General features: G+C 41.2%; 1 pseudogene; it reads left to right on the top strand.

The window, feature by feature from the left end:
- The first annotated feature begins 4,454 nt into the window (after nt 1–4,454).
- Nucleotides 4,455–6,353, top strand: LOC149982830 (uncharacterized; annotated as a pseudogene).
- The last annotated feature ends 1,884 nt before the right edge of the window (nt 6,354–8,237 follow it).

Here is an 8,237-nt window from a genome sequence, read left to right as displayed (position 1 = left end):
ATTTTGAGGGGCGTTTCTTCAAAACATCAAATCCCCTTGATCCCTTACATAACTAGACCAATCATATGCTTTAATGTGTCGCGGTTCAGTGCTGTGGCAAGACAGGAAAATGATAGAGCTTCAGCTCCGATTTCAAAACGATTTGGAGCACCCCTTACAAAAAGCACTATTAGGATTACTATAAAAAATATTATTATATAAATATCACAAAAAAATCATAGTATTCTTGTGGTAAATTCAGACATACTATAGAATAACTACAGTAATCTTAAAGGAATGCTATAACATCATCTTATAGTGATACTATAGCAATAACTAACACTATACACTACTATACCAACATACAAAGATATAGCCCTTCGTACATCAGCTGATATCTCAAAGTGCTGTACAGAAACCCAGCCTAAAACCCCAAACAGCAAGCAATGCAGGTGTAGAAGCACGGTGGCTAGGAAAAACTCCTGGCAGAGTTGTGCCGACTCAGGACAACTGAGCTTTGAAGGAATACACAGATTTCCGTAATTTGTCCGTAATTTGCTTTCTAATAATCATTATCTTTTCCTCAAAGAAGTTAATGAATTGATCACTGCTAAAGTGAAAGCTATCCTCTCTTGGGGAATGCTGCTTTTTAGTTAGCTTTGCGACAGTATCAAAAAGGAATTTTGGATTGTTCTTATTTTCCTCAATTAAGTTAGAAAAATAGGATGATCGAGCAGCAGTAAGGGCTCTTCGGTACTGCACGGTACTGTCTTTCCAAGCTAGTCGGAAGGCTTCCAGTTTGGTGTGGTGCCATTTCCGTTCCAATTTTCTGGAAGCTTGCTTCAGAGCTCGGGTATTTTCTGTGTACCAGGGAGCTAGTTTCTTATGAGAAATGTTTTTAGTTTTTAGGGGTGCAACTGCATCTAGGGTATTGTGCAAGGTTAAATTGAGTTCCTCAGTTAGGTGGTTAACTGATTTTTGTCCTCTGGCGTCCTTGGGTAGACCGAGGGAATCTGGAAGGACATCAAGGAATATTTGTGTTGTCTGTGAATTTATAGCACGGCTTTTGATGTTCCATGGTTGGGGTCTGAGCAGATTATTTGTTGCAATTGCAAACGTAATAAAATGGTGGTCCGATAGTCCAGGATTATGAGGAAAAACATTAAGATCCACAACATTTATTCCATGGGACAAAACTAGGTCCAGAGTATGACTGTGACAGTGAGTGGGTCCAGAGACATGTTGGACAAAACCCATTGAGTCGATGATGGCTCCGAAAGCCTTTTGGAGTGGGTCTGTGGACTTTTCCATGTGAATATTAAAGTCACCAAAGATTAGAATATTATCTGCTATGACTACAAGGTCCGATAGGAATTCAGGGAACTCAATGAGGAACGCTGTATATGGCCCAGGAGGCCTGTAAACAGTAGCTATAAAAAGTGATTGAGTAGGCTGCATAGATTTCATGACTAGAAGCTCAAAAGACGAAAACGTCATTTTTTTTTGTAAAAAAATTTGCTATCGTAAATGTTAGCAACACCTCCGCCTTTGCGGGATGCCAAGAGGTGAGGCCTCATTTAACACATTAAATTCATCAGGCTTAAGCCATATTTCAGTCAGGCCAATCACATCAAGATTATGATCAGTGATTAGTTCATTGACTATAATTGCCTTCGAAGTAAGGGATCTAACATTAAGTAGCCCTATTTTGAGATGTGAGGTATGATCTCTTTAAATAATGACAGGAATGGTGGAGGTCTTTATCCTAGTGAGATTGCTAAGGCGAACACCGCCATGTTTAGTTTTGCCCAACCTAGGTCGAGGCACAGACACGGTCTCAATGGTGATAGCTGAGCTGACTACACTGACTGTGCTAGTGGCAGACTCCACTATGCTGGCAGGCTGGCTAACAGCCTGCTGCCTGGCCTGCACCCTATTTCATTGTGGAGCTAGAGGAGTTAGAGCGCTGTCTATGTTGGTAGATAAGATGAGAGCACCCCTCCAGCTAGGATGGAGTCCGTCACTCCTCAGCAGGTCAGGCTTGGTCCTGTTTGTGGGTGAGTCCCAGAAAGAGGGCCAATTATCTACAAATTCTATCTTTTGGGAGGGGCAGAAAACAGTTTTCAACCAGCGATTGAGTTGTGAGACTTTGCTGTAGAGCTCATCACTCCCCCTAACTGGGAGGGGGCCAGAGACAATTACTCGATGCCGACACATCTTTCTAGCTGATTTACACGCAGAAGCTATGTTGCGCTTGGTGATCTCTGACTGTTTCATCCTAACATCGTTGGTGCCGACGTGGATAACAATATCTCTATACTCTCTACACTCGCCAGTTTTAGCTTTAGCCAGCACCATCTTCAGATTAGCCTTAACGTCGGTAGCCCTGCCCCCTGGTAAACAGTGTATGATCGCTGGATGATTCGTTTTAAGTCTAATACTGCGGGTAATGGAGTCGCCAATGACTAGAGTTTTCAATTTGTCAGAGCTAATGGTGGGAAGCTTCTAACGGGAGGAGTAGAGACAAGAGAAGGCTCGGCCTCTGACTCCGACTAGCTGCTTAATGGTGAAAACCGGTTGAAAGTTTCTGTCGGCTGAATGAGCGACACCGGTTGAGCATTCCTACAGCATTTCCTTCCAGAAACCGTGAGAAAGTTGTCTGTACTTACTGGTGGCACAGACGATGTTTCATCCTTTCCTACACTTAAATTACCCTTGCCTAACGATTGTGTCTGAAGCTGGGCTTGTAGCACAGCTATCCTCGCCGTAAGGCGATCGTTCTCCTGTATATTATGAGTACAGCGACTGCAATTAGAAGGCATCATGTTAATGTTACTACTTAGCTTCGGCTGTTGGAGGTCCTGATGAACCATGTCCAGATAAAGCGTCCGGAGAGAAAAAATATAAACGGTAATTTAATTTAATTTAAAACCATATACTAATGGTATATATTATGGTAATATTATAGCAATCTTAGTGATACTACAGCAATAACTATAGTAGATTTGAAATGTTTTTGTTCAGTGAACAAAACATTGTTTTTGACATTGTCACGCGGTCACCATTGATGATGGATAGTCCTATCCTCCAGCCCTAGTGGTAACTATACAACTCTTATCTCCTTTCTCTGTCCCCCTTGCTTTGTCACTTTCCAAGTTCTCATATTCCCAGTTATGAAGTTTTAGGCTGTAGTTATTATAAGAATTATGACGTGTCGACTATTTCTCTCTATACCATTTGTATTTCATATACCTTTGACTATTGGACGTTCTAATAGGCACTTTAGTATTGCCAGCCTAATCTCAGGAGTTGATATTCTTGAAGTCATAAACAGCCCTGTGCTTCCAGCATTGCTAAGAGCTGCTGGCAAATGGAGTGAATTTTTATTGAATGCTTACGAGCCTGCTGCCGCCTACCACCGCTCAGTCAGACTGCTCTATCAAATATCAATCATAAACTTAATTATAATATAATAAACACAGAAATATGAGCTTTTGGTCATTAATATGGTCAAATCCGGAAACTATTTTTTTCAAAAACAAAACGTTTATTCTTTCAGTGAAATACGGAACCGTTCCGTATTTTATCGAAACTGGTGGCAACCCTAAGTCTAAATATTGCTGTTACATTGTGTAACAGTATAACTTTAGACCGTCCCCTCGCCCATACCCGGGCGCGAACCAGGGACCCTCTGCACACATCAACAACAGTCACCCACGAAGCATCGTAAACCATCGCTCCACAAAAGCCACGGCCCTTGCAGAGCAAGGGGAACCCCTACTTCAAGGTCTCAGAGCAAGTGACGTCACCGATTGAAACGCTTTTTAGCGCGCACCACCGCTAACTAAGCTAGCCGTTTCACATCCGTTACAATTGCACAACCTTCAGTGTTATGTCATAATTATGTAAAATTCTGGCAAATTAGTTCGCAGTGAGCCAGGCGGCCCAAACTCTTGCATATACCCTGACTCTGCGTGCAATGAACGCAAGAGAAGTGACACAATTTCCCTAGTTAATATTGCCTGCTAACATGAATTTCTTTTAACTAAATATGCAGGTTTAAAAATATATACTTCTGTGTATTGATTTTAAGAAAGGCGTTGATGTTTATGGTTAGGTACATTCGTGCAACGATTGTGCTTTTGTTAAATCATCACCCGTTTGGCGAAGTAGGCTGTGATTCGATGATAAATTAACAGTCACCGCATTGATTATATACAACGCAGGACAAGCTAATTAACCTAGTAGTATCATGAACCATGTGTAGTTAACTTGTGAAGATTGATTGTTTTTTATAAGATAAGTTTAATGCTAGCTAGCAACTTACCTTGGCTCCTTGCTGCACTCGCATAACAGGTGGTCAGCCTGCCATGCAGATTCCTCATGGAATGCAATGTAATTGGCCATAATCGGCATCCAAAAAGGCTGATTACTGATTGTTATGAAAACTTGAAATCTGCCCTAATGAATCGGCCATGCCGATTAATCGGTTGCCCTCTAGTACACACACGCAGACATTCAGTTTCTTAGCCTCACCCTTGTGAAGACAGTGTTATGTATTCTATCAAATATTTTAGTTAGATAATGTTTTGTGTTGGGTTTTCTCCACGTATTCCTAATTTAGAACCCCCTGACACACCCCAATCTACCTGGCTCTGATGATTTAGACAGTGATGATGCCCCTGAGATGGTTAGTGTCAGGTGCACTAACACAGACAACTCTCAGGCCTTAGCAATCTGTTCTACCTTTGCAGATTTATTATATGTTTCCTTCTGGCTTAAACAAATGTCTAAATATACCTTGCATCTAACTCGTTTCAGAAAAAAGAAAGGATTTACCCTGGGGCATCAATGACAAAGGGGCAATGCCTTATGGCAATAATGCTCTTTGTTCTGCGTCATCACCTGACTGGAACTGCCCTGGTAGACCTACTTGCCTTGCTGAATTTGCTTGTCCCCAACTTGTTTCCAACATCAAAATATCTCCTCAAATTTTCCAGCGCTGACAGCTGACTCTCATTCATTTTGTGATGAATGCCAAAATTACTTAGGAAAGCAACCCGAAGACACAAATTGCTCACATTGTAGAACGTCCTTCATCAGAGAAACAACACGTTTATTTTTGTCAATACCTTTGGGACCTTCTGCGAGATACACTGGAGAGCTGTGGAATAGATATTTTCAAGAAAATCAGTGAAGAAAGAAGAATATGAAATCGAGGATGTCATGGATGGAAAGATGTACCAGACATTACTGAAAGAGAAGAGGCTATGTGCTGATGATTTAACATTAACCTGGAACTGTGATGGAGTACCCATTTTTAACTCCTCAAATTACTCAGTTTGGCCCCTTCAATTTACCATAAATGAACTGCCTTACATGATGGTTGCAGGACTTTGGTTTGGCCCAGAAAAACCTTTATTGACGAATGTTGCGATTTAGCCCAAAACCTATGCTTTGGAGAGCTAACAGTGGGATTTTGAAGAGGACAAAGGTCTTCTCCTTGATTTGTTCCTTAGATGCAATTGCCTGGCCACTCCGTCATTACTGTAAGCAATTCAATTGTGAATATGGTTGTGACTGGTGCTTGCACCCCGGTAAAGTTGTCCCCAAAGGCAGAGGATATGAAAGAACCTTACAGTCAACAACTGCAAATTGAAAGATCACACAATCAATTTAAGGATAATACATTTCACGCTACATGCACTGACATTCTGCAACATGGTGTAAAAGGGTTGCCAACACTGTTTGCTTCCATTGTTCAACATTGTGTTTGGTTTTGTGCCTGACTACATGCATTCTGTTCTCCTCTGTGTAACTCAACAACTTCTGTCTCTTTGGTTGGACACGTGCAACTGTTTGAATCCATGGTACATAGTTCGACAAATTACAGAATTAGACTCTCGACTGTTAAATCTCAAGCCACGAACGGAAATCACAAGAATACCGCGATCACTACATATAAGAACATTTTGGAACGCATCGGAGTGTCGTGCATTTCTTCTGTTTTATTCAATCACTGTTCTGACTGGCATCATTCATTTTTTCAATTTACATTCAGCATGCATATTTTGCTTCAAGGATCTATTTCACATCGTGACCTTAGATTAGCACACATTTCTTTAGTCCTCTCTGCCAAGATAATGTAGTAATTATATGGACAAGAAAATGTTTATTTCAATTGTCATCAGCTAATCCACCTTAATGATAGTGTACTGAACTGGGGGCATCTCTGGGGAAAGTCATCTTTTACCTTTGAGGGTAACAATGGAAGTTTGAAATATCTTTTCCATGGGACGCAGTGTTTTCCCATGGAACAAAAAACAAATTTGCCAGCTTTTCCTTCTTTGGCGAGACATTCCAAAATGTTTTAGTGTTTTAGGATTTCACCCAGTCAGAGTTTGGTACATTCCTTACAAAGCTTGCAGACAGGAGACTGAAAGGAGAAAAAATCTCAGTCTCTCTCAAAACTCTTGGAAAATCTGTACCTCTTCACCTCACAGCTTCTGTAAAACTTGCTGTAGATTAAGTAATTACCGGATCTGTCCCAGCCTGTGGAGTCATATGGCCGATTCATTTATGAGCAGATTGTTTATCACACAACTAACTACAACATTTCATAAAAAAGGGATGATACCTCAGTCGTGTTCAAAAATGGATGTTGTGCACAACTGCTGTTCGTTTATTTTGAATTGCTGAATTGCTGAATTGAATTGTCAAACAAACTGCTTATGTCAACCTATTCCCATTGTTGTGGTTCAACCATATGCAATTCAAGCTGACATTTTGTTCATCAACCTCAATCTAGGCATCTCATTAAAAAAATTGCGTGAAAGGTGAGAGGTCGAGACAAAAAAAACTTTTTCGTTGGAAGATATCAAGTGTAAATGTATTTATGTGGATGGCTGGCTTGTTCCTCTGCCAAACACTTATAAGAGAGATTAGTTATGGGTGTTTTTTAGTTTTAGAGAGCTGGTTGATGTTATTGAACTGATTGATAATGAGAGCTGATTCTCATTTGCAATGGTGACCTGGACAAGAAAAGCATCAACATACTTAAATTCAGGTCCGTCCAGTGGGAGGATATGTTAGGGACATACAGCTTCCATCTAAAATGCATGCATGGCGCCAGAGTACAAGCCTGACGTTTTATGTATTCCTAACCAATTTTTTATTTTTTTTCGTTTCTTTGCGCTGTTTGTAACTAATTTTGTACATACTGTTGCTGCTACCGTCTCTTATGACCGAAAATATATTCTGGACATCAGAACTGCGGCTACTCATCATGGACTGGCAGAATCCTTTTTTTCCTTTTATTGAGTCTGATGAGCCCGACGTGAATGATATACTGCTTTCCCGGGAACAGGCCCAGATCCCTGTCATTTGCGTGAAGAAAAGGTCGGAGAAAAAGGGGCCAGAGGGCAGGCGGGCTGCCTTCTAAGAATTCGTAGGCGATCGAATAAGCCCTCACTTCCTTCCATTCTGCTAGCAAACGTGCAATCTTTGGAAAATAAAATTGATGACCTACGCGGAAGATTAAACTACCAATGGGACATTCAAAATTGCAATGTCGTGGCTGAACGACGATATTATCAACATACAGCTGGCTGGTTATACGCCGTATCGGCAGGATAGAACAGCGGCGTCTGGTAAGACAAGGGGCGGCAGACTGTATTTTTGTAAATAACAGCTGGTGCACGATATCTAAGGAAGTCTCAAGCTATTGCTTGCCTGAGGTAGAGTATCTCATGATAAGCTGTAGACCACACTATCTACCTAGAGAGTTTTCACCTGTATTTTTCATAGCTGTCTACCTACTACCACAGACAGATGCTGACGCTAAGACCGCACCGAATGAGCTGTATTCCGCCATAAGCAAACAGGAAAACGCTCACCCTGAAGCGGCGCTCCAAGTAGCCAGGGACTTTAATGCAGGGAAACTTAAATCCATCTTACCAAATTTCTATCAGCATGTTAAATGTGCAACCATAGGGAAAAAACCTCTGAACCACCTTTACTTCACACACAGAGACGCATACAAAGCTCTCCCTCACCCTCCATTTAAATCTGACCATAATTCTATCCTCCTGATTCCTGCCTACAAGCAAAAATTAAATCAGGAAGCACCAATGACTCAATAAATTAAAAAAAGTGGTCAGATGAAGCAGATGCTAAACTACAGGACTGTTTTGCTAGCACAGACTGAAATATGCTTTGGGATTCCTCCGATGGCATTGAGGAGTACACCACATCAGTCA

Source organism: Oncorhynchus mykiss, chromosome 6 (genome assembly GCF_057628025.1).
Source record: "Oncorhynchus mykiss isolate SJ-2025 chromosome 6, ASM5762802v1, whole genome shotgun sequence".
Lineage (NCBI taxonomy): Eukaryota > Metazoa > Chordata > Actinopteri > Salmoniformes > Salmonidae > Oncorhynchus > Oncorhynchus mykiss.
This window is presented reverse-complemented; position numbering and strand designations above follow the sequence as displayed.